Here is a 24295-nt window from a genome sequence, read left to right as displayed (position 1 = left end):
CGCTTCTACAGTAGAAGCGCGGTAGCGCGAAACGGCCGTCGTCTCTTGTCCACATTCTCCCCTAGTGTGCCTGCACATGTTCTAAATAAAGGACTATCGCACAAGAAAGACCGGTGAGTGCACTTCTGTTTTTTTCTCTTGCTTGGATTTACACGTTCTTCCATTGACGTGCACCCAAAGTCTAAAGTCAGGCATATATGGCACAGCAGCAGCATTTGGTTGAATTGTTTGGGGCAGCGGTGAATATGTAGGCACATCGGTGCCATGAATTTGCTCTATATTCTTATATCTATTTTATTTTTTAGGGTTCTTTTATATTTTAAGCATAGATGTTTCCCTAGAGCATTATCTTGCTGATTTCTTAGGCTTCTATAGCAAAGCCAAAGATAAAATAAAGCAAAATTAAAAAAAAAAAAAAAATACAAAGACATACCATGCATAATACCTGCTGGGGTTTAACTTCACATGAGTTATAAAAATGATATAGTGAATATATGAAGTTGTAAAATGTTTCCCTACTTACCCCTTTCCTTTCCCTTCCTCGCCAAATAGCTTTGTATGATTTATTTGTGGAAAGTAATGTCTGTGTTTAAATGTTCTGTACTGTAAAGAAACAATAAAATTTCCAGATAAGAAAACAGAATTGAAACTTGTAAATTAGTTATTGTCTAGAAGTTTGCCAAACAGAATCTGTTAAAACCAATCTCTACCATTGAAAAAACTCAAATGTCCTAAGAGATTCAACCATCCGTCATTGGAAATTCGGTGTAAAAAAAGGTCACCTTTATTTTTGAGTTGAACGTTATCTGTAAAATAATACATTTATGCTACAAACAAAATACTACAGAAAGTAATAACTAGAAAAAAGGACACAAATTAAGGTATAACTCGATATTACATGCATACTGGTGATGAGCGAGTATACTTGTTGCTCAGGTTTTCCCGAGCATCCTCGAGTGGTCTCAGTATTTCGGCGTGCTCAAAGATTTACGGCTAACAAACAGGCAACCCCCACATGTATTCAAACTGTCTAGCATCCGTAAATCATGCAGCTGTGTCGACATAAACTAAATCTCTGAGCACACCAAAATACTCGGAGACCACCCGAGCATGCTCGGGAAAACCCGGGCAACGAGTATACTCGCTCATCACTAATGCATACGGATGTGTTATAGCTCCTACAAACCTTATCCTTGCCAAACACAAAGTGGTGTTGGGCTCCATAGAAAATGTATGCTCTGGTGGCACTAAAGGATAAGCTTGATTATTCTGCTGTTTGCGCCTGGATCCCTGTAGAGCAACATTATTGGACAAAGGGTATACATTTCAAAAATTGTTTAAAAGTTAAAGTAACCTTTAAGTACAAATTCTCAGCACTCACTAGTTCTATAAACAACTTTCTTGAACCAAAAGCTCAACCTGATGTTGTGAGAACCCTTAAAGGGAACCTGTCACCAGTTTTTTTGCCTATCAACTAAAAATATCATCTAATAGAGTGTGAGCTATACATTTCCCAACTACTTGTGAAACCCCCCCGACTCCCCATGAATCCCCGATAAGAACCTTTTATATTTCTCCCGCGCTGTATGGAAATATCCTCGGTCCAGTCTGATGGGCGTTGGTTCTGGCCCCTCTCCACACCCCAAATCGGCATGCTGTACGCATTCCGTTCTGTGAATAGCGTTGTTCACTTACAGGCCCGGGGTGCTCCTTCAAATTGCCTTCTGCGCGTGCGCAGTATGCTTCGCCCAACTGCGGGCAAAGCTGAAAAGCATTAGTGCGCATGCTCCGGAAGTTCTATGTCCCTGAAATCTTTCGCTGTGTTCCGAGACGTAGTTTACCGGTGCATGCGTACCAATGCTTTTCGGCTTTGCCCGCAGTTGGGCAAAGCATACTGCGCACGCGCAGAAGGCAATTTGAAGGAACACACGCGGGACCTGTATGCGAACAATGCTATTCACAGAACGGAATGCGTACAGCATGCCGATTTGGGGTGGGGAGAGGGGCCAGAACCAACGCCCATTGGCCCGGATCGAGGATATTTCCATACAGCGCGGGAGAAATATAAAAGGTTCTTATGGGGGATTCATGGGGAGTCAGGGGGGTTAAACAAGTAGTTGGGGAATGTATAGCTCACACTCTATTAGATGATTTTTTTAGTTGATAGGCAAAAAAACTGATGACAGGTTCCCTTTAAATTCAGTCATTAAATTTATCAAAATTCAAAAACTACATTCGTGTAAGGCCAAGTCAAGAGGTAGATGCATATACCTTAAATTTAGTCCCTAAATCCATGAAAGGGTGTAACATAACAGTCCATCTTGACAGGGTCAAAAGATAGACCTGTTTCTTTGTATTGCTTTATTTATGGCTGAAATTTTCTTACATATTCTATTTGACTAAGATAATAAGAGAAAGAGACTGAAAAGGGAAGCCACCCCGTTTAATTGTACTTTGTCAGGGGGGGGGGCACATTAGGCACATGGGGGATCTCATGAATAAAATATTACACATTATCACATTTTTAATAATATTTGCAATACCAATTTGCATCAATGTGATTCATGCAACTTTGCGAATTGGCCAAGGACTACTCCAATAAAGATGACCCTTGGGTCATTCTCATTATTGTTGCTCTCACCAGCTTTTAAAGATAACCCTAGGTTATTCTTCTTTAAAGTTTATCTAGTGCGATCCCTTGAATATAGAAATAACAAAGGGTAAGTCTAAGTATTTTAACATGCACATAGAGTTTGGACATTTGTTACTCACTCCAATGGACAAAATTATTTAGCTCATTTCTGTTCCTGCAGAACAGCATAGAGAGTGGAGGGACTATATGTCTCTTTAACACAGCACTCAGCACTTTATTTCCCTTTACAAGCCTAGTCCCCTGATGAATTTATGCTTGGATGAAATGTGTTAGGACATTTGAGGGAAAGTGCAGGGCTTGTTTAGCACACGGGCAGCTGTGGACTGCCCTTGCCAGGGCGGGAGTCTTTTGGGGATAGACTACTGCTAGCATTGTCGGTCCTGAAGTCGCTTCATGATTTATCTTGATACAAGATCATCTCAACCCTCCTATAACCATCCATTTGGTGAGACCGTTCATTTTTTACCTTTGTCATATGTTGATTCTCTGTACTAATTGATCAATATTGGCTTTCATGTCTTTCATTATTGATGTTTTGTTGCATTGTCTACATGCTAACAGAATTACACTGTTTTGCTGTTTTTGGTAAACATTTCACCAGAACACAATTATTCATATTTAGGACAGTATATTCTGCATTAGTATAGAGTCAGCCTTATCTATTGTAGCAAGAATCTATTTATCCTATAGGAGTTGTCCTTCTGTCCCAAAATCGAAGATGAGCTAAGCCCACCGGCATCAGGGGCTTTTCTACAGCATTCTGTAATGCTGTAGCTAAGCCCCCGATGTATCCTGAAAGATGAGAAAAAGAGGTCAGATTATGCTCACGCAGGGGTGGTCCCGCTGCGGTCCGGTCCGATGGGCGTCGCGGTACGGTCCAGGGCCTTCTATCTTCATAGGATGACGTCCTCTTCTTGTCTTGTCTTCTTGCGGCTCTGGCGCAGGCATACTTTGCCCTGTTGAGGGAAGAGCAAAGTACTGCAGTGCCCAGCGCTGGGCCTCTCTGACCTTTCCCGGATCCTGCGTACTGCAGTACTTTGCTCTGCCCTTAACAGGGCAGACAAAGTACGCCTGCACCGGAGCCGGAGCGTGAAGACAAGAAGAGGACGTCATAGTAAGAAGAAGATGGGAAACCCCGTACCGCGACGCCCATCACAGCGGGACCGCCCCTGGGTGAGTATAATCTAACCTTTTTCTCATCTTTCATGATACATCGGGGACTTATCTACAGCATTACAGAATGCTGTAGATAAGCCCCTGATGCTGGTAGGCTTAGCTCATCATCGATTTTGGGGGTGACAGGTTCCCTTTAAATTGGTGGTTCTTATTCCGTCATTGCTTTTTTCAGAGAATAAATTTGCCACTAATCAAAAATTGTGCTAAACCTTTATTTGCCCAGAAAAGAGGTGAAACAGCACTTCAAGCACAGGCTATAGGTAAATGCAGAATGTTTAACAACACAAGACTTTATAGACTTTTATAATGTAAAAATAATCTAAAAAGTATCTGTTTTTGGAACAAATACCTGCATTGCTGGTGTTTATACACAGGGCAGGCACACAGAAGAAGCCATGGCTTTTTGACAAGGCGTGGTACAAAAATTATACTTGTTTGTTAAATGAAGAAGCTATAGCTTTTTCACAAGCTGTCAAAAATTATCCCTAATTTGGCATTAGTAGCATATTTTCAATTTGCATACTATTGAAACAATGATATTATATGCAAAAATGATCCCTATAACATCAGGAATTGTAACAGATTTGCTGTGTGCCAAATTTAGAAATAATGGCTAAATTTGTATCAAGCTGTCAAAAAATTATCCTTATTCTTGGAAGAATGAAAAGGTTGGCTGAATAGAGAGTGTAGAAGCAATGGATTCTCAACAAGCCATAGAAAATGAATCCCTATTGTGATATCAGAGACCTATTTTGGTACATTTCGCAACAACATTACAGTATAGCTATACAACACACCAGACAAACAAAAGATGTGAGTGAGTATCTACCAGCATTGGCAGCATAAGGGGCAGCTGCAGCAACCTCATAGAATAAAATGTGATGAGGCACGCAAGGAGATATCTGGTAGTGTAGGTCCAGCATTCGCAGCCCAAGCAGCAGTAAAATATAGCCACAATTAAACACAGTGCAGAAGATTTGTGGCTGGCGATGCAGTCTAGTGGAAGTGGCATTACTAGGTGATATGACAGTGATTGCATCAACAGCAACTTTTCCAGGTGGGAATTTAGTTGGCACACGAATATATTTTTATGTGCTGTTGAAGAGCCATCAATGTCTTATGTTCCTGCTGCAGAGACTGCAGACTTCTAAAGGTCTATATGCCGCCAACATGGGAATGAACTCCCAGACTTGGTATGCCTGCTGTTATGACCCCAGTGGACAGGGTCTCAGAGGAACGTGTAAGTCTGCAAGATACAAAAATCCAGCTCATAGGGCTGTGGTAACTGGGTTGACCAAATAGCTACTCCTAACGCCAACACTAGAAGTAGCCGGGGATCATGCCTACGGTGATCGCTAGATGACTCGCGCCAGCCGGAGAATCTAACTACCCCTAGGAGAAGAAAACAAAGACCTCTCTTGCCTCCAGAGAAAGGGACCCCAAAGCAAGATACAAGCCCCCCACAAATAATAACGGTGAGGTAAGAGGAAATGACAAACACAGAAATGAACCAGGTTCAGCAAAGAGAGGCCAGCTTACTAATAGCAGAATATAGCAAGATAACTTATCTGGTCAACAAAAACCCTATAAAAATCCACGCTGGAGATTCAAGAACCCCCGAACCGTCTAACGGTCCGGGGGGAGAACACCAGCCCCCTAGAGCTTCCAGCAAAGGTCAGGATACAGATAGGAACAAGCTGGACAAAAATACCAAACAAAACAAAAGCAAAAAGCAAAGAAGCAGACTTAGCTTGAAAAACAGGAACCAGGATCAGAGGACAAGAGCACAACAGATTAGCTCTGATTTCAACGATGCCAGGCATTGAACTGAAGGTCCAGGGAGCTTATATAGCAACGCCCCTGAACTAACGGCCCAGGTGAGGATATAGAAAAAGACAGACGCTCCAGAGTCAAATCACTAATGACCACTAGAGGGAGCAAAAAGCAAAATCACAACAGTACCCCCCCCCTTAGTGAGGGGTCACCGAACCCTCACCACGACCACCAGGGCGATCAGGATGAGCGGCGTGAAAGGCACGAACTAAATCGGCCGCATGAACATCAGAGGCGACCACCCAGGAATTATCTTCCTGACCATAGCCCTTCCACTTGACCAGGTACTGAAGCCTCCGCCTGGAGAGACGAGAATCCAAGATCTTCTCCACCACGTACTCCAACTCGCCCTCAACCAACACCGGAGCAGGAGGCTCAGCAGAAGGAACCACAGGCACAACGTACCGCCGCAACAAGGACCTATGAAACACATTGTGGATAGCAAACGACACAGGAAGATCCAGGCGAAAGGATACAGGATTAAGAATTTCCAATATCTTGTAAGGACCAATAAAACGAGGTTTAAATTTGGGAGAGGAAACCTTCATAGGAACAAAGCGGGAAGAAAGCCACACCAAATCCCCAACACGTAGTCGGGGACCCACACCGCGGCGGCGGTTGGCAAAGCGCTGAGCCCTCTCCTGTGACAACTTCAAGTTGTCCACCACAAGATTCCAGATCCGCTGCAACCTATCCACCACAGAATCCACCCCAGGGCAGTCAGAAGGTTCCACATGACCCGAAGAAAAACGAGGGTGGAAACCAGAGTTGCAGAAAAACGGCGAAACCAAGGTGGCGGAACTAGCCCGATTATTAAGGGCAAACTCAGCTAACGGCAAGAAGGTCACCCAATCGTCCTGATCAGCAGAGACAAAACACCTCAAATAAGCCTCCAAAGTCTGATTAGTTCGCTCCGTCTGTCCATTAGTCTGAGGATGGAAAGCAGACGAAAACGACAAGTCAATGCCCATCCTACTACAAAAGGATCGCCAGAATCTGGAAACGAACTGGGATCCTCTGTCTGACAAAATATTCTCAGGGATGCCGTGCAAACGAACCACGTTCTGGAAAAACACAGGAACCAGATCGGAAGAGGAAGGCAGCTTAGGCAAAGGAACCAAATGGACCATCTTGGAGAAGCGATCACATATCACCCAGATAACAGACATGCCCTGAGACACCGGAAGATCAGAAATGAAATCCATGGAGATATGTGTCCAAGGTCTCTTAGGGACAGGCAAGGGCAAGAGCAACCCGCTGGCACGAGAACAGCAAGGCTTAGCTCGAGCACAAGTCCCACAGGACTGTACAAATGACCGCACATCCCTAGACAAGGAAGGCCACCAAAAGGATCTGGCCACCAGATCTCTGGTGCCAAAAATTCCTGGGTGACCTGCCAACACCGAGGAATGAACCTCGGAAATGACTCTGCTGGTCCACTTATCAGGCACAAACAGTCTGTCAGGTGGACAAGAATCAGGCCTATCAGCCTGAAATCTCTGCAACACACGTCGCAGATCTGGAGAAATAGCTGACAAGATAATACCATCCTTAAGAATACCAACAGGTTCAGCGACTCCAGGAGCATCAGGCACAAAGCTCCTGGAAAGAGCATCGGCCTTCACATTCTTTGAACCTGGTAAATACGAGACAACAAAGTCAAAACGGGAGAAAAACAATGACCAGCGGGCCTGTCTAGGATTCAGGCGTTTAGCAGACTCGAGATACATCAGATTTTTGTGATCAGTCAAGACCACCACACGATGCTTAGCACCCTCGAGCCAATGACGCCACTCCTCAAATGCCCATTTCATGGCCAACAACTCCCGATTGCCCACATCATAATTTCGCTCCGCAGGCGAAAACTTCCTAGAGAAAAAGGCGCAAGGTCTCATAACAGAGCAACCAGGGCCTCTCTGCGACAAAACGGCCCCTGCTCCAATCTCTGAAGCATCCACCTCAACTTGAAAGGGAAGCGAGACATCAGGCTGGCACAAAACAGGCGCCGAAGTAAACCGACGTTTCAACTCCTGGAAAGCCTCCACGGCAGCAGGAGCCCAATTAACCACATCGGAGCCCTTCTTGGTCATATCCGTCAAAGGTTTCACAATGCTAGAAAAGTTAGCGATAAAATGACGGTAGAAGTTAGCGAAACCCAAGAACTTCTGAAGACTCTTAACTGACGAGGGCTGAGTCCAATCAAGAATAGCTCGGACCTTGACTGGGTCCATCTCCACAGCAGAAGGGGAAAAAATGAACCCCAAAAAGGGAACCTTCTGTACACCAAAAAGACACTTTGAGCCCTTGACAAACAAAGAATTTTCACGCAAAATTTTAAAGACCATCCTGACCTGCTCCACATGCGAGTCCCAATTATCAGAAAAAACCAGAATATCATCCAGATAAACGATCAGAAATTTATCCAGATAGTTCCGGAAAATGTCATGCATAAAGGACTGAAAAACTGAAGGGGCATTAGAGAGCCCAAAAGGCATCACCAAGTACTCAAAATGACCTTCGGGCGTATTGAATGCGGTTTTCCATTCATCCCCTTGCTTAATGCGCACAAGTTTGTACGCACCACGAAGGTCTATCTTGGTAAACCACTTGGCACCTTTAATCCGGGCAAACAAGTCAGACAACAGCGGCAAAGGATACTGAAATTTGACAGTGATCTTATTTAAAAGCCGATAGTCAATACAAGGCCTCAAAGATCCGTCCTTTTTAGCCACAAAAAAGAATCCCGCACCAAGAGGGGAAGAAGACGGACGGATGTGTCCTTTCTCCAGAGACTCCTTGATATATGAACGCATAGCGGTATGTTCAGGTATCGACAGATTAAACAGTCTTCCCTTAGGAAATTTACTGCCTGGAATAAAATCTATTGCACAGTCACATTCCCTATGAGGAGGCAATGCACTGGACCTGGACTCGCTAAAGACATCCTGATAATCAGACAAATACTCCGGAACTTCCGAAGGCGTAGAAGAAGCAATAGACACAGGCAGGGAATCCTCATGAATACCACGACAGCCCCAACTAGACACTGACATAGCCTTCCAGTCAAGGACTGGATTATGGGTCTGTAACCATGGCAGCCCCAAAACAACCAAATCATGCATTTTATGTAGAACAAGAAAACGTATATCCTCGCGGTGTTCAGGAGTCATGCACATGGTAACCTGTGTCCAATACTGCGGCTTATTTTCTGCCAATGGCGTAGCATCAATACCCCTAAGAGGGATAGGATTTTCTAATGGTTCAAGAATAAAACCACAGCGCTTAGCAAATGAGAGATCCATAAGACTCAGGGCAGCACCTGAATCTACAAACGCCATGACAGGATAAGATGACAGTGAGCAAATCAAAGTTACAGACAGAATAAACTTAGGATGCAAATTACCAACGGTGACAGGACTAACAACCTTAGATATACGTTTAGAGCATGCTGAGATAACATGTGTAGAATCACCACAGTAGTAGCACAAGCCATTCCGGCGTCTATGAATTTTCCTCTCATTTCTAGTCAGGATTCTATCACATTGCCTCACATCAGGTGTCTGTTCAGACAACAACATGAGGGAATTTGCGGTTTTGCGCTCCCGCAACCGCCGGTCAATTTGAATAGCCAGGGACATGGTATCATTCAGACCTGTGGGAATGGGAAAACCCACCATAACATTCTTAATGGCCTCAGAAAGGCCATTTCTAAAATTAGCGGCCAGTGCACACTCGTTCCAATGTGTCAGCACGGACCATTTCCGAAATTTTTGGCAATACACCTCAGCCTCGTCCTGGCCCTGAGACATAGCCAGCAAGGCTTTCTCTGCCTGAATCTCAAGATTGGGTTCCTCATAAAGTAAACCGAGCGCCAGAAAAAACGCATCAATATCAGCCAATGCCGGATCTCCTGGCGCCAACGAAAAAGCCCAATCCTGAGGGTCACCCCGTAAGAATGAAATAACAATTTTTACTTGTTGAGCAGAGTCTCCAGACGAACAAGGTTTCAGGGACAAAAATAATTTACAATTATTCCTGAAATTCCTAAACTTAAATCGGTCTCCTGAAAACAGTTCAGGAATCGGAATCTTGGGTTCAGACCTAGGATTTCTGGTAACATAATCTTGTATACCCTGCACACGAGCGGCAAGCTGGTCCACACTTGTAATCAAGGTCTGGACATTCATGTCTGCAGCAAGCTTAAGCCACTCTGAGGTAAAGGGGAAAAGAAAAAAAAAAATGAGAGAGGGAAAAAAAAACCTCAAAATTTTCTTTCTTATAATCCCACTTCTGCAATGCATTAAACATTTAATACTGGCCTGGCATACTGTTATGACCCCAGTGGACAGGGTCTCAGAGAAACGTGTAAGTCTGCAAGATACAAAAATCCAGCTCATAGGGCTGTGGTAACTGGGTTGACCAAATAGCTACTCCTAATGCCAACACTAGAAGTAGCCGGGGATCATGCCTACGGAGATCGCTAGATGACTCGCGCCAGCCGGAGAATCTAACTACCCCTAGGAGAAGAAAACAAAGACCTCTCTTGCCTCCAGAGAAAGGGACCCCAAAGCAAGATACAAGCCCCCCACAAATAATAACGGTGAGGTAAGAGGAAATGACAAACACAGAAATGAACCAGGTTCAGCAAAGAGAGGCCAGCTTACTAATAGCAGAATATAGCAAGATAACTTATCTGGTCAACAAAAACCCTATAAAAATCCACGCTGGAGATTCAAGAACCCCCGAACCGTCTAACGGTCCGGGGGGAGAACACCAGCCCCCTAGAGCTTCCAGCAAAGGTCAGGATACAGATAGGAACAAGCTGGACAAAAATACCAAACAAAACAAAAGCAAAAAGCAAAGAAGCAGACTTAGCTTGAAAAACAGGAACCAGGATCAAAGGACAAGAGCACAACAGATTAGCTCTGATTTCAACGATGCCAGGCATTGAACTGAAGGTCCAGGGAGCTTATATAGCAACGCCCCTGAACTAACGGCCCAGGTGAGGATATAGAAAAAGACAGACGCTCCAGAGTCAAATCACTAATGACCACTAGAGGGAGCAAAAAGCAAAATCACAACAGCCTGCATGTAGGACTCATCAGGCATATTGAGTCTCCTCCACCAATAGCACATCCAACGACTAAGGGCGCGCCAGAAACGCATCAAGTATTTTTTAATCCTTTCTTTTAATATTGCTTAAATAAGTCTAAATAAACTTTTTTGCATTTTATCAGGTTGGTGTACCGACGAGAATCACTTTTCTCTACACATTATGGCTGTGCTTACCAGTGGGATCAGCCGGCACCTGTGGACTCATTAATTCCAGCCTCAGTCTGACCCTCTTTCCTCTCAATAGCATGTGCAGCATGACCTGCTTAATAGCTGACCAAAGAAGAAGATGTTTCCTCAGCAGATCTTTTTGCAGCACAGAATTTTTTCTGATTAGGGTAACACCTTCCTCTTCTGATGACATTCCCTCCTTGGCACCACAATCTGGTTGTCTAGTCTTCTCCACCACACAATAAATCATCATCATCCCTGATGACTGAAAGTTGCCTCAGCTTGAGAAATGTGTTATTCCCACCTCAAGAATTGCCCTGACTCAGAGTGCCACTGTGACTGCCAAAAATCTTTACCACCATAGCTGACAGAGCCAACAACATAGCTAGGCATTTAAATCATGTCCACCATTTCCTCTGCCCCCATGTCATCTGTATCAGAGATCACCAAGCGGACACTCACCAGGAAGCTTGGATGACCAGGCAGCTGGGAGAAGAAACAGTTAATCAGAGCACACAGGCAGAGCGGTATGACAGGTTAGGAGAATGCTGCAACAGGACCTGCAACACATGACCGCCGGTCAGAGTAGATGGAGGCAAAGCCTCCCACAGGCCAGCAGCACAGGACAGAGGAGAGCGGTGGCGACACCAGGACCCAAGAGGGGTAAGCACACAGTGGGGCACAAGAAAAGGGGAAGTCAGAAGAATGCCGAGGTCAGAAATACCAGACAGGAAGAACAGTACCGAAAGGGGCAAGCAAATAGAGTAACCGGGGACAGGCATAAGTCAAAACAAGGAGAGCATATAGAGCACCCAATTCTGAAGGCAAAAACACAACGGGAAAACAGACCAGGTCAGAACCATATAAACACACCAGAACACAAGCACAAGGCTCAGGCACAACGGGGTCGACTACCTCAGCCGAGGGCAAGAGTATAACTGACAAAGCATGGTCCCACAACAAGGCTATAAAAAGCCTCCCGGGAGGCTACCAAGATTAACCCCAGAGACTCCAGACCCCTGCATGACGAACCAACTGTGACAATTTGAGTACAAAGGTTGACTGATTATCTAATCCAAAAAAAATCTTCTTTAGCCTTTGGTGTACTATGGCTAACAAAACTAAAGGGAGAACTGTCTTGAACAGAACTGAAAGTCTGCTTTGTAAAAGATTCCATTTTTGGTGGCAAAGGAGGTGGGCTGCACAGAACACAGTCTCAAACTGACAGTGTCACTATCAGAGGTAACATAATCCTGTTTTGACTAAGACAAATTATATGCTATATATTTCATTACAATCTCAATTTCCTCCTACTATTATGCTTGCTGCAAGCAAAAGAGGGCAAGTGTGACCACCATTTATTAATATCGGTGCCTGTAAGACTAGTGCCAGTTGGGACAGTGGTGCTGCTGTCTGATTCTTACCCATGGTATGGGTTTGTTTTTTTTTCATACTACTGTATCTGTTGCTAATGTCACCTTCTTATTTTAGCGTGGCGTATAAAAATCATTAATATTAAAATATTAAATCACATTAGCCAAAACAAACATAATAAAAAAGGCAGATAAGTACAGGCCTACTAAGACAAACGTGGTAACGCAAAAGCCCATTGTATTGGTACCGGTATGCAAAAACCTAAATGTGTCATTTTTAGTTATTATTTGTTTTATTCATAAATATAGCACAATTAATTCCACAGCTGTACAGACATCATCATCATCACTGTCCCCATTGGGGCTCACAATCTACTTTCCCTATCAGTATGTCTTTAGATTGTGGAAGAAATCCAGAGCACTTCCAGTGCTTTACAGACATTATCATCACCTCCCCATTGGGGTTCATAATCTACATGACTTTGGAGTGTGAGCGGAAACGGGGGAACCCAGAGGAAACCTATGCCAATATGGGGAGAACATACAAACTCCTTGCAGATGTTGTCCTTGGTGGGATTCGAACCCAGGACATCAGTCCTGCAAGGCTACAGTGCTAACCACTGAGCCACCATGCTTCCTCTTATTATTTATTTAAAATAAAAAAATGCAGAAAAGATGTGACAAGAAATGCTAGGGAGGTACATGTCCTAAAAGCTTGTACTAGTATAGCAAGTGAGCAAAACAAAAGGAAAACAAGTTTTTTGTAAGAAACACACTTTGTGAAGTAGAAACATGTAAATGTCTGCTATTCTGAGATGTTTCATTTGTCTTTATTAATTGTAAATTGTGTAATTAAACTAATTCTACTTGAATATTTGAAAATATCTTTGTCTTATTAATTCACACAGAGTCCGCAGCTGCTGACAAATCTATTTCTCATTCCCTCTATCAATTGAATCCATTAGAGTGACTACTACAGTCATCATCTGAAGTTCTGGAGCTATACAACATAGACTGTCTGGCTTTCTATCCCTATCTGCTCAGCTGTGTGCCTTGAGGTCATGTCTCTAGGCTGCAAAAATCTCAAATGGCTGCTGCTTTCCATGCCTCAGCTTTTATAATGGCTATTATAGTTCCTCCTGATTGGCTGCTCTATAGTATTTATTGTGGTAGCTGAAATATATTAAGGGGAAGTCCACTGCCCCTGATGTCATGTGAGCTCTCTCTGACTGACTCAATCTTATGCAATGTGTAAAATGGGGCTGGGGATTCACAAATCAAACCGCAAACTGTTCGAAATTGCAGGGACCTGTGAATTTCATGAAATTCGACATTGAGTCATTTTGCATCAAATTGATTCATCTCTAACAACAAGGCCATATTTCAGTCAGTTTTGACAAATGAAACTTGAAACTGTTTTTGCGATGCAGAACAGTTAAAAATATACCATGTGGCAGTAGTTTTTACATTTAAGGAAAATATTGATGCATCCAATGGGTACAAATAAAGATAACCATTGGATGCATCAATGCTCTTCCGCACCTCACCTGAGGTTGTTAAGTCACCCGAGCCCTGGGCGCAATCAGTGCCGAAGATGGGGACAGTGAAGCCAGTGTTGATTCGGTCCAGGGCTCGTCTGATATAACAACCTCACATGAGCTGCAGGAGAGCGAATGCTGACACCACTGGAATGGCGCCGGCGCAGGAGGTGAGTATAAGCTTTTTTTATTTTAATGGGGGATGACAAGTCGTTGTCCAAGTAATGGACAACCTCTTTAAAATAACCTTCTTCTGTACTCCTCCTGACCAATTTATAACTAATTAGAATGTGGCGTAATCACGTGCAGTTTCCTGTCATTGTACTATCGAATGGCTCTAAGAACCAGCGACAGTTCATTATTAGCATAATCTTTATCTGGATCCAAAGTATAATGCAGTCACATAATCCTTACGGATGAAATATCAATGTGACCTTATTACCAGAAATCAGACCAAAAGAAACTCATAGAATTTAGTCCGTAAGAACTAGAAATGTTTGATTTACATTCGTTTTCTATTTTTAATTTGCATAAATAAATTAAACAAACTTTACAAGAAAAGCCCCAAAGAAAACACTAAATAAATTTGAATATGTATTTTGGCAAAATCTGACAATTAGAAGGACTATTTAATTTGAGTGTAATGCTTAACAATAGTTTGTAACGGCATTTATAACTTCCAATTCTGAGAGTCATAATATAAATGCGTTGTTATGTTGGGGAATACACTATAAAGCTCCAAATAATGAGATTGCCCATGCTCTGGAGACTGCCGTCTAATTAACTGTTGGATTTTCCATTCTATCAGTAAATACAGTGCAATTATCTAATTCTCCTTTTCTACATTGACGTTGGTCTGTAAATATTAAGGAAATGAAGGAGGTTACAATGTCGTCTAAGACAAAATGTCTTTCTTCACTATGAAAAATTGCTCTTCAACGACACAATTATTTTTAGTACAGCACATCAATGAGATGCCTATTTTAGCAGAGGATAATGCTCTACACCATTTATGCAAATTGCTTCTTCTGAGAAAAAGAGGACTTAACTCTATAGCGCCACCTGTTGGAAGTAGCGATCCTACAAGTCACAATCAACCCTTTAACGAGTCTTGCAATGTGACTTAGGATTAAAGCCAAATCAGTATCTCAATTCGCAGACACGGTGTTTCGGGCTGTTGGCCTCTACACCAAAAATCCAAACAGAGGGCACCCCATTAAAATAATTTGACCAAAGGTTTCCATATTTGTACAGTATCATGTTGGCAAATGCTCAATCTCATCTACATGTTGATGAACATTTTTTTCATAAATTGACCTGCGATGCTGGTTTTTTAAATCCTTTCTCTTTTTTTATTACAGATTGTCAAATCAGCAACAAAATCATCATGAAGAGCATACCAATTAAATTCTGGGTTAAAATCCCACCAAGGGCAAAAACTACAAAGAGTTTGTATGTTCTCCCAGTGTTTGATCCAGTTGGATGAACACGTAGGTGGGCTGCACTGCTTGAGTCAATCAATTCTTCAGAAATGATGATGAGAAAAAAAATGTTTCTTCACACTGCATTTCAATGCTGTACCGACATCTTAATCAAAAGGAAAATATCAAATATTGGTTGGTAAAGACTTCGGTATGGTGTTGAAACGCTTGTGAATAAAAAAAACTTTTTTTTGATCATCATTTCTGAAGAATTGATTTACTCTAGCTGAAAAGCCCAGCTAAGGATTCATCCAACTGGATCCAATATTTTCTAGATATTTATCCACCTGCCACGATGGAGCAGCAGCTGTTTTTCTTCATGACTAAATAGGAATTGTGCCTGTCACAACTCCACCAGGTGAGCATAACCAGCAATCTCCTACTCTCCCTCCACCCTATTGTGCTCTCTGTTTCCCACTTCTAGATTTACACTCCCCGTGTTTTAGAGAGTTTCTTCCAGGTTTTCTGGTTTCCGTGCAAATGCCAAAGAAATACTGACCGATACTTTAGATTGAGATCCCCAATAGTGACTGTGGAATTTATAGTGCAATATACAGCAGGTGAAATAAGTATTGAACACATCACTAATTTTCTAAGTAAATATATTTCTAAATGTGCTATTAACACAACATTCTAACCAGATGTCGGTAACGACCCATATAATCCACACAGGCAAAGAAATCAAACCATAGGTGTCTATAAATTAAGTTATGTGTAATAATGAGAAATGACTCAGGGAAAAAGTATTGCACACATGAAGAAAGAGAGGTGCAAAAAGCCATGGAAAGTCATGGCACCAGATGAAATCTATTTGTAATTTGAAAGCAATCCTGCCACTTAGGGCTCATTTCCACTTGCGAGAAAAACGGACGAGTGCAATCCGATAAAAAATCGGATTGCACTCGGACCAATGTTATTCAATAGGTGACATCTCATCTGCGATTTTTTTCTCAGCTGAAATCGGACTGAGAAAAAAATCGCAGCATGCTGCGTATTGCTGCGATTCTCGGACGAGACTCGCCAATGTAAGTCAATGGGTGCGAGAAAAAAATCGCACAGCACTCGGACCATGCGAGTGCTGTCCGATTTTTACGCATCGGTGTTCTTTGAAAAGCCGGTAATTCAGCGCGGTGTACAGTAAAATCACACTGACAGGTTAGAATAGAATAGATCAAATGAATGTCTACACATAGTATAGGTAGATATATATATATATGTGTATATATATATATATATATATATGTCAGTGAGACACATATATATATATATTTATATTTAATACAATAATACGGTATTTCAATTGCCGGCTTTTGCTATCTCCTTATCAAACCCGACAGGATATGAGACATGGATTACATACAGTAAACCATTTCATATTATTAGTATTGGATTAATAATGGATAGGTGTCTTATTGACACCTCTCCATTATTAACCTGGCTTAATGTCACCTTACGCTAGCAAGGTGACATTAACCCTTTATTACACCAGATCCCACCGCTACTTGGGAGTGGGAAGAGAGTAGCTAAGTGCCAGAATAGGCGCATCTTACAGATGCGCCTTTTCTGGGGTGGCTGGGGGCAGTTGTTTTTAGCCAGGGGGGCCAATAACCATGGTCCCTCTCTAGGCTATTAATATCTGCCCTCAGTCACTGGTTTTACCACTCTGGTGGAGAAAATTGCGCTTGAGCCCACACCAATTTTTTCTGTGATTTAACCCTTTTTTTAACAGCTAGAGCCACAACATTTTACACACAGACACTTCTTACATTAGTAGTGAGGAATATGTAAAAAAAGAAGGGATATGAAATGGTTTACTGTATGTAAACCACTAGATGTTTCCAGCCAGCTAACGCTCGGCATGCTCATTGCTATCTAATTAACGCTGCTAATGATTAAACTAAAGTAAATAATGACAACATTCAATAGCGCTTACGCAGGTGGTAAATTAACTTAAAATGAAATTAATAACAATAGTGTGGTGATGTGTTGGGGGCGGGATTATGTGTAGTAATGGGGTGGGGGGGCGGTTTTACGTGTGGTAATGGGGTGGGGGTGGGATTATGTGTGGTAATGGGGTGGGGGCAGGATTATGTGTGGTGATGTGTTGTGGGCAGGATTATATGTGGTGGGGGGGTGGGATTATGTGTGGTAATGGGGTTGGGGGCGGGATTATGTGTGGTAATGTGGTGGGGTGGCAGGGTTGTGTGTGGTGATGTGGTGGGGGCGGGATTATGTGTGGTAATGTGGTGGGGGGAGGGATTATGTGTTGTGATGTGGTGGGGGGTGGGATTATGGGTGGTGATGTGGTGGGGGGGCGGGATTATGTGTGGTGATGTGTTGGGGGGGTGGGATTATGTGTGGTAATGTGGTAGGGGGTGGGATTATGTGTGGTAATGTGGTGGGGGGCGGGATTATGTGTAGTAATGTGGAGGGGGTGGGATTATGTGATGTAATGTGGTGGGGGGTGGGATTATGTGTGGTGATGTGGTGGGGGGGCGGGATTATGAGTGGTGATGTGGTGGGGGGCGGGATTATGTGTGGTGATGTGTTGGGGGGGTGGGATTATGTGTGGTGATGTGTTGGGGGCGCGGGATTATGTGTGGTGATGTGGTGGGGGGGCGGGATTATGTGAGGTGGTGGGGGGGCGGGATTATGTGTGGTGATGTGGTGGGATTATGTGTGGTGATGTGGTGGGCGGAATTATGTGTGGTGATGTGGTGGGGGGTGGGATTATGTGTGGCAATGTGGTGGGGGGCCTGGATTATGTGTGGTGATGTGGTGCGGGGCGGGATTATGTGTGGTAATGTGGTGGGGGGCTGGATTATGTGTGGTAATGTAGTGGGGGCAGGATTATCTGTAGTAATGTGGTGGGGGGTGGGATTATGTGTGGTAATGTGGTGGGAGGGCAGGATTATGTGTGGTAATGTGGAGGGGCGGGATTATGTGTGGTAATGTGGTGAGGGTGGGAATATCTGTGGTAATGTGATGGGGGCAGGATTATGTGTGTTAATGTGATGGGGCGGGATTATCTGTGGTAATGTGGTGGGGCGGGATGATGTGTGGTAATGTGGTGGGGGGTTTATGTGTGGTAATGGGGTGGGGGGGCGGGATTATGTGTGGTAATGGGGTGGGGGGCGGGATTATGTGTGGCAATGGGGTGGGGGGTGGGATTATGTGTGGTAATGGGGTGGGGGGGTGGGGTTATGTGTGGTAATGGGGTAAGGGGGCGGGATTATATGTGGTGATGTGTTGGGGGCGGGATTATGTGTGGTGATGTGGTGGGGGGCGAGATTATGTGTGGTGATGTGGTGGGCGGCGGGATTATGTGTGGTGATGGGGTGGGGGGGCAGGATTATATGTGGTAATGTGGTGGGGGCGGGATTATGTGTGGTAATGTGGTGGGGGGGCGGGATTATCTGTAGTAATGTGGTGGGGGGTGGGATTATGTGTGGTAATGTGGTGGGGGGCGGCATTATCTGTAGTAGTGTTGTGGGGGCGGGATTATGTGTGGTAATGTGCTGGGGCGGGATTATGTGTGGTAACGTGGTGGAGGGGCGGGATCATCTGTGGTAATGTGGTGGGGGGCGGGATTATGTGTGGTGATGTGGTGGGGGCGGGATTATGTGAGGTAATGGGGGGGCAGGATTATGTGTGGTGATGTGTTGAGGGGGTGGGATTGTGTGGTGATGTGTTGGGGGGCGTGATTATGTGTGGTAATGTGGTGGGGGGCCGGATTATGTGTAGTAATGTGGTGGGGGTGGGATTATCTGTGGTAATGTGGGGGGCGGGATTATGTGTAGTGATGTGGTGGGGGGGCGGTATTATGTGTGGTGATGTGTTGGGGGGCGGGATTATGTGTGGTAATGGGGTGGGGGGCGGGATTATGTGTGGTGATGTGTTGAAGGGGCGGGATTATGTGTGGTGACGTGGTGGGTGGCGGGATTATGTGTGGTGATGTGTTGTGAATTCTGCCCTTGGGCTCCCTCCGGTGGTTGTTGGTGGTAGTGCAGTTGTCTTGGGGTTGTAATCTAGGCAGGTGTTTCTGCTGATTGCAGCTCTATTAGGTATTTAGGTGTGCAGGATCCATGAGTCTGTGCCAGTTGTCCATTGTACTTGGAGGGATTGCATCTCTCTCTGGCTCCTCATACCCTGCTGCTAATTCATCTTAGATAAGTGTCTGGCTTTTTGTCTCTGTGCACACATGCAGTGTGCTTTGCAATTCAGTGCAATTTATTGTGTTTTTGTCCAGCTTAGACTTTGTTTGGATTTTTCAGTCATGCTGGATTCTCAGGAGATGCAGATATACTTTCTATGTCTTTAGTTAGATGTGGAATATTTGTATTATCTGCTGTGGATATTTTTAGGATTTTAATACTGACCGCTTAGAATTCTGTCCTATCCTTTTCTATTTAGCTAGAAGTGCCTCTTTTGCTAAATCCTGTTTTTCTGCCTGCGTGTGTCTTTTCTCTTATACTCACAGTCAATATTTGTGGGGGGCTGCCTATCCTTTGGGGTTCTGCTCTGAGGCAAGATAGAATTCCCAATTCCATCTATAGGGGTATTTAGTCCTCCGGCTGTGTCGAGATGTCTAGGACGTGTTAGGTACATCCCACGGCTACTTCTAGTTGCGGTGTTAGTTTAGGGTTTGCGGTCAGTACAGGTACCACCTACTCCTGAGAAAGTCTCTCATGCGGCTCCAAGGTTACCAAATCATAACAGTACAACTGGCCAACAATGAGTTAAATGCATCTCAGAAGAAGGGAAGAAAGAGCCATTTTTTTTTCTGCAGCCTGCTCTGTCTTTTCTTCCCTCTTTTTCTCTGGGTGACTGAGGAGTCTTGTGCTAGCATGGATGTTCAGGGATTAGTTTCTCGTGTAGACCAGCTTGCTGCTAGGGTACAGGGTATTTCTGATTCTATTGCTCAGACTCCGCTTTTAGAGCCTAGGATTCCTACTCCTGATTTGTTTTTTGGGGACAGGTCCAAATTTTTGAGTTTTAAAAACAACTGTAAACTGTTTTTTGCTCTTAAGCCTCGTTCCTCTGGTGATCCCATTCAGCAGATTAAAATTGTCATCTCCCTGCTGCTTGGCGACCCTCAGGATTGGGCATTTTCCCTGGAATCTGGGAATCCGGCCTTGCTTAATGTAGATGCCTTTTTTCAGGCTCTAGGATTATTATATGATGAACCAAATTCTGTGGATCAAGCGGAGAAGACCTTGTTGGCCCTGTCTCAGGGTCAAGAAGCGGCAGAATTGTATTGTCAGAAATTTAGAAAATGGTCTTTGCTGACTAAATGGAATGAGGATGCTTTGGCGGCAATTTTCAGAAAGGGTCTTTCTGAATCTGTTAAAGATGTTATGGTGGGGTTTCCCACGCCTGTTGGTCTGAGTGATTCTATGTCTCTGGCCATTCAGATCAATCGGCGCTTGCGGTAGCGCAGAACTGTGCACGCTGTGGTGTTGTCCTCAGAGCAGATGCCTGAGCCTATGCAGTGTGATAGGATTCTGTCTAGAATGGAACAACAAGGATTCAGACGTCAGAATAGGTTGTGTTTTTATTGTGGCGATGCTTCTCATGTCATTTCAGTCTGCCCAAAGGGTACAAAGAGAATCGCTAGTTCGGTTACCACCGGAACTGTACAACCTAAATTTCTGTTATCTGTGACCTTGATCTGCTCATTGTCATCATTTTCTGTCATGGCGTTTGTGGATTCAGGCGCCGCTTTGAACTTAATGGACTTTGAATTTGCCAGGCGTTGTGGTTTCCCCTTGCAGTCTTTGCAGAACCCTATTCCTTTAAGGGGCATTGATGCTACACCTTTGGCTAAAAATAAACCCCAGTTTTGGACACAGGTGACCATGTGCATGGCGCCAGCCCATCAGGAAGATTGTCGTTTTCTGGTGTTGCATAATTTGCATGATGCTATTGTGCTGGGTTTTCCATGGTTGCAGATACATAATCCTGTGCTGGATTGGAAGTCTATCTCTGTGACTAGTTGGGGTTGTCAGGGGGTTCATAGTGACGTTCCTGTGATGTCAATCTCCTCTTCCTCCTCTTCTGAAGTTCCAGAGTTTTTGTCTGATTTTCAGGATGTATTCGATGAGCCCAAGTCCAGTTCCCTTCCACCGCATAGGGACTGTGATTGTGCTATTGACTTGACTCCAGGCTGTATGTTTCCTAAGGGCCGACTTTTCAACCTGTCTGTGCCGGAACATACCGCCATGCGGAGTTATGTTAAGGAGTCTTTGGAGAAAGGGCATATTCGGCCATCTTCTTCACCGTTGGGAGCGGGATTTTTTTTGTTGCTGAGAAGGATGGCTCCTTGAGACCCTGTATTGATTATCGCCTCTTGAATAAGATCACGGTCAAGTTTCAATACCCTTTACCTTTGCTTTCCGATTTGTTTGCCAGGATTAAGGGGGCTAGTTGGTTTACTAAAATTGACCTTCGGGGGCATATAATCTTGTTCGTATTAAGCAGGGTGACGAATGGAAAACTGCATTTAATACGCCTGAAGGCCATTTTGAATAACTTGTGATGCCATTCGGGCTCTCTAATGCTCCATCTGTTTTTCAGTCCTTCATGCATGATATCTTCCGGAATTATCTTGATAAATTCATGATTGTATATTTGGATGACATCTTAATTTTTTCCGATGATTGGGAGTCTCATGTGAAACAGGTCAGGATGGTATTCCAGATCCTTCGTGATAATGCTTTGTTTGTGAAGGGGTCTAAGTGTCTCTTTGGAGTGCAGAAGGTTTCTTTTTTGGGCTTCATTTTTTCTCCCTCATCTATAGAGATGGATCCGGTTAAGGTTCAGGCCATTCATGATTGGATTCAGCCCACATCCATGAAGAGCCTTCAGAAATTTTGGGGCTTTGCTAATTTTTATCGCCGTTTCATTGCTAACTTCTCCAGTGTGGTTAAACCCCTGACCGATTTGACGAAGAAAGGCGCTGATGTAACGAATTGGTCCTCTGTGGCTGTCTCTGCCTTTCAGGAGCTTAAACGCCAATTTACTTCTGCCCCGGTGTTGCGTCAGCCAGATGTTTCTCTTCCGTTTCAGGTTGAGGTTGACGCTTCTGAGATTGGGGCAGGGGCCGTTTTGTCTCAGAGGAATTCTGATGGTTCCTTGATGAAACCGTGTGCCTTCTTTTCCCGTAAGTTTTCACCTGCTGAACGCAATTATGATGTCGGCAATTGGGAATTGTTGGCTATGAAGTGGGCGTTTGAGGAATGGCGACATTGGCTTGAGGGAGCCAAGCACCATATTGTGGTCTTGACCAATCATAAAAATCTGATTTACCTCGAATCTGCCAAACGGCTGAATCCTAGACAGGCTCGATGGTCCCTGTTTTTCTCCCGTTTTGATTTTGTGGTTTCGTATCTTCCGGGTTCTAAGAATTTTAAGGCTGATGGCCTCTCTAGGAGTTTTTTGCCTGATTCTCCTGAGGTACTTGAGCCGGTCAGCATTCTGAAGGAAGGGGTGGTCCTTTCTGCCATTTCCCCTGATTTGCGACGGATTCTGCAGGAATTTCAGGCTGACAAACCTGACCGCTGTCCAGTGGGGAAACTGTTTGTTCCTGATAGATGGACTAGTAGAGTGATTTCTGAGGTTCATTGTTCTGTGTTGGCTGGCCATCCTGGTATTTTTGGTACCAGAGATTTGGTTGGTAGGTCCTTTTGGTGGCCTTCTTTGTCACGTGATGTGCGTTTTTTGTGCAGTCCTGTGGGACTTGTGCGCGGGCCAAGCCTTGTTGTTCCCGTGCTAGTGGGTTGCTTTTGCCTTTGCCGGTCCCTGAGAGGCCCTGGACGCATATTTCTATGGATTTTATTTCAGATCTTCCGGTTTCCCAGTGGATGTCGGTTATCTGGGTGGTTTGTGACCGGTTTTCTAAGATGGTTCATTTGGTGCCTTTGCCTAAATTGCCTTCCTCTTCTGATTTGGTTCCGCTGTTTTTTCAGCATGTGGTTCGTTTGCATGGTATTCCGGAGAATATTGTGTCTGACAGAGGTTCCCAGTTTGTTTCTAGGTTTTGGCGGGCCTTTTGTGCTAGGCTGGGCATTGATTTGTCTTTTTCTTCCGCATTTCATCCTCAGACAAATGGCCAGACCGAGCGAACTAATCAGACTTTGGAAACTTATTTGAGATGCTTTGTGTCTGCTGATCAGGATGATGGGGTGGCTTTCTTGCCATTGGCCGAGTTTGCCCTTAATAATCGGGCTAGTTCGGCTACCTTGGTTTCGCCCTTCTTTTGTAATTTTGGTTTTCATCCTCGTTTTTCTTCGGGGCAAGTTGAACCTTCTGATTGTCCTGGTGTGGATTCTGTGGTTCACAGGTTGCAGCAGATTTGGGCTCATGTGGTGGACAATTTGGTGTTGTCTCAGGAGGAGGCTCAGCGTTTTGCTAACCGTCGTCGGTGTGTTGGTTCCCGGCTTCGGGTTGGGGATTTGGTTTGGTTGTCTTCCCCTCATGTTCCTATGAAGGTTTCTTCCCCTAAGTTTAAGCCTCGGTTTATTGGTCCTTATAGGATTTCTGAGATTATCAATCCGGTGTCTTTTCGTTTGGCCCTTCCGGCCTCTTTTGCCATCCATAATGTTTTCCATAGATCTTTATTGCGGAAATATGTGGTGCCCGTTGTTCCCTCGGTTGATCCTCCTGCTCCTGTGTTGGTTGATGGGGAGTTGGAGTATGTGGTTGAGAAGATTTTGGATTCTCGCTTTTCGAGGCGGAGGCTTCAGTACCTTGTCAAATGGAAGGGTTATGGCCAGGAGGATAATTCTTGGGTTTTTGCCTCTGATGTCCATGCTGCTGATTTGGTCCGTGCCTTTCATCTGGCTCATCCTGATCGGCCTGGGGGCTCTGGTGAGGGTTTGGTGACCCCTCTTCAAGGGGGGGTACTGTTGTGAATTCTGCTCTTGGGCTCCCTCCGGTGGTTGTTGGTGGTAGTGCAGT

The 24295-nt window shown here is 44.3% G+C and overlaps 1 protein-coding gene across 1 annotated transcript in view; it reads right to left on the bottom strand.

Moving 5' to 3' along the window:
- The window catches only part of GRIN2D (glutamate ionotropic receptor NMDA type subunit 2D), a 1124513-nt gene that overhangs the window by 877068 nt on the left and 223150 nt on the right, over nt 1–24295 (bottom strand). The window contains exon 2 of the mRNA XM_077259507.1: nt 524–603. The gene's annotated coding sequence lies outside the window, so the exon portion shown is untranslated. The remainder of the gene's footprint in view (nt 1–523; nt 604–24295) is intronic.

The sequence above is a fragment of the Ranitomeya variabilis genome, chromosome 4, assembly GCF_051348905.1.
Source record: "Ranitomeya variabilis isolate aRanVar5 chromosome 4, aRanVar5.hap1, whole genome shotgun sequence".
Taxonomy (NCBI): Eukaryota; Metazoa; Chordata; class Amphibia; order Anura; family Dendrobatidae; genus Ranitomeya; species Ranitomeya variabilis.
This window is presented reverse-complemented; position numbering and strand designations above follow the sequence as displayed.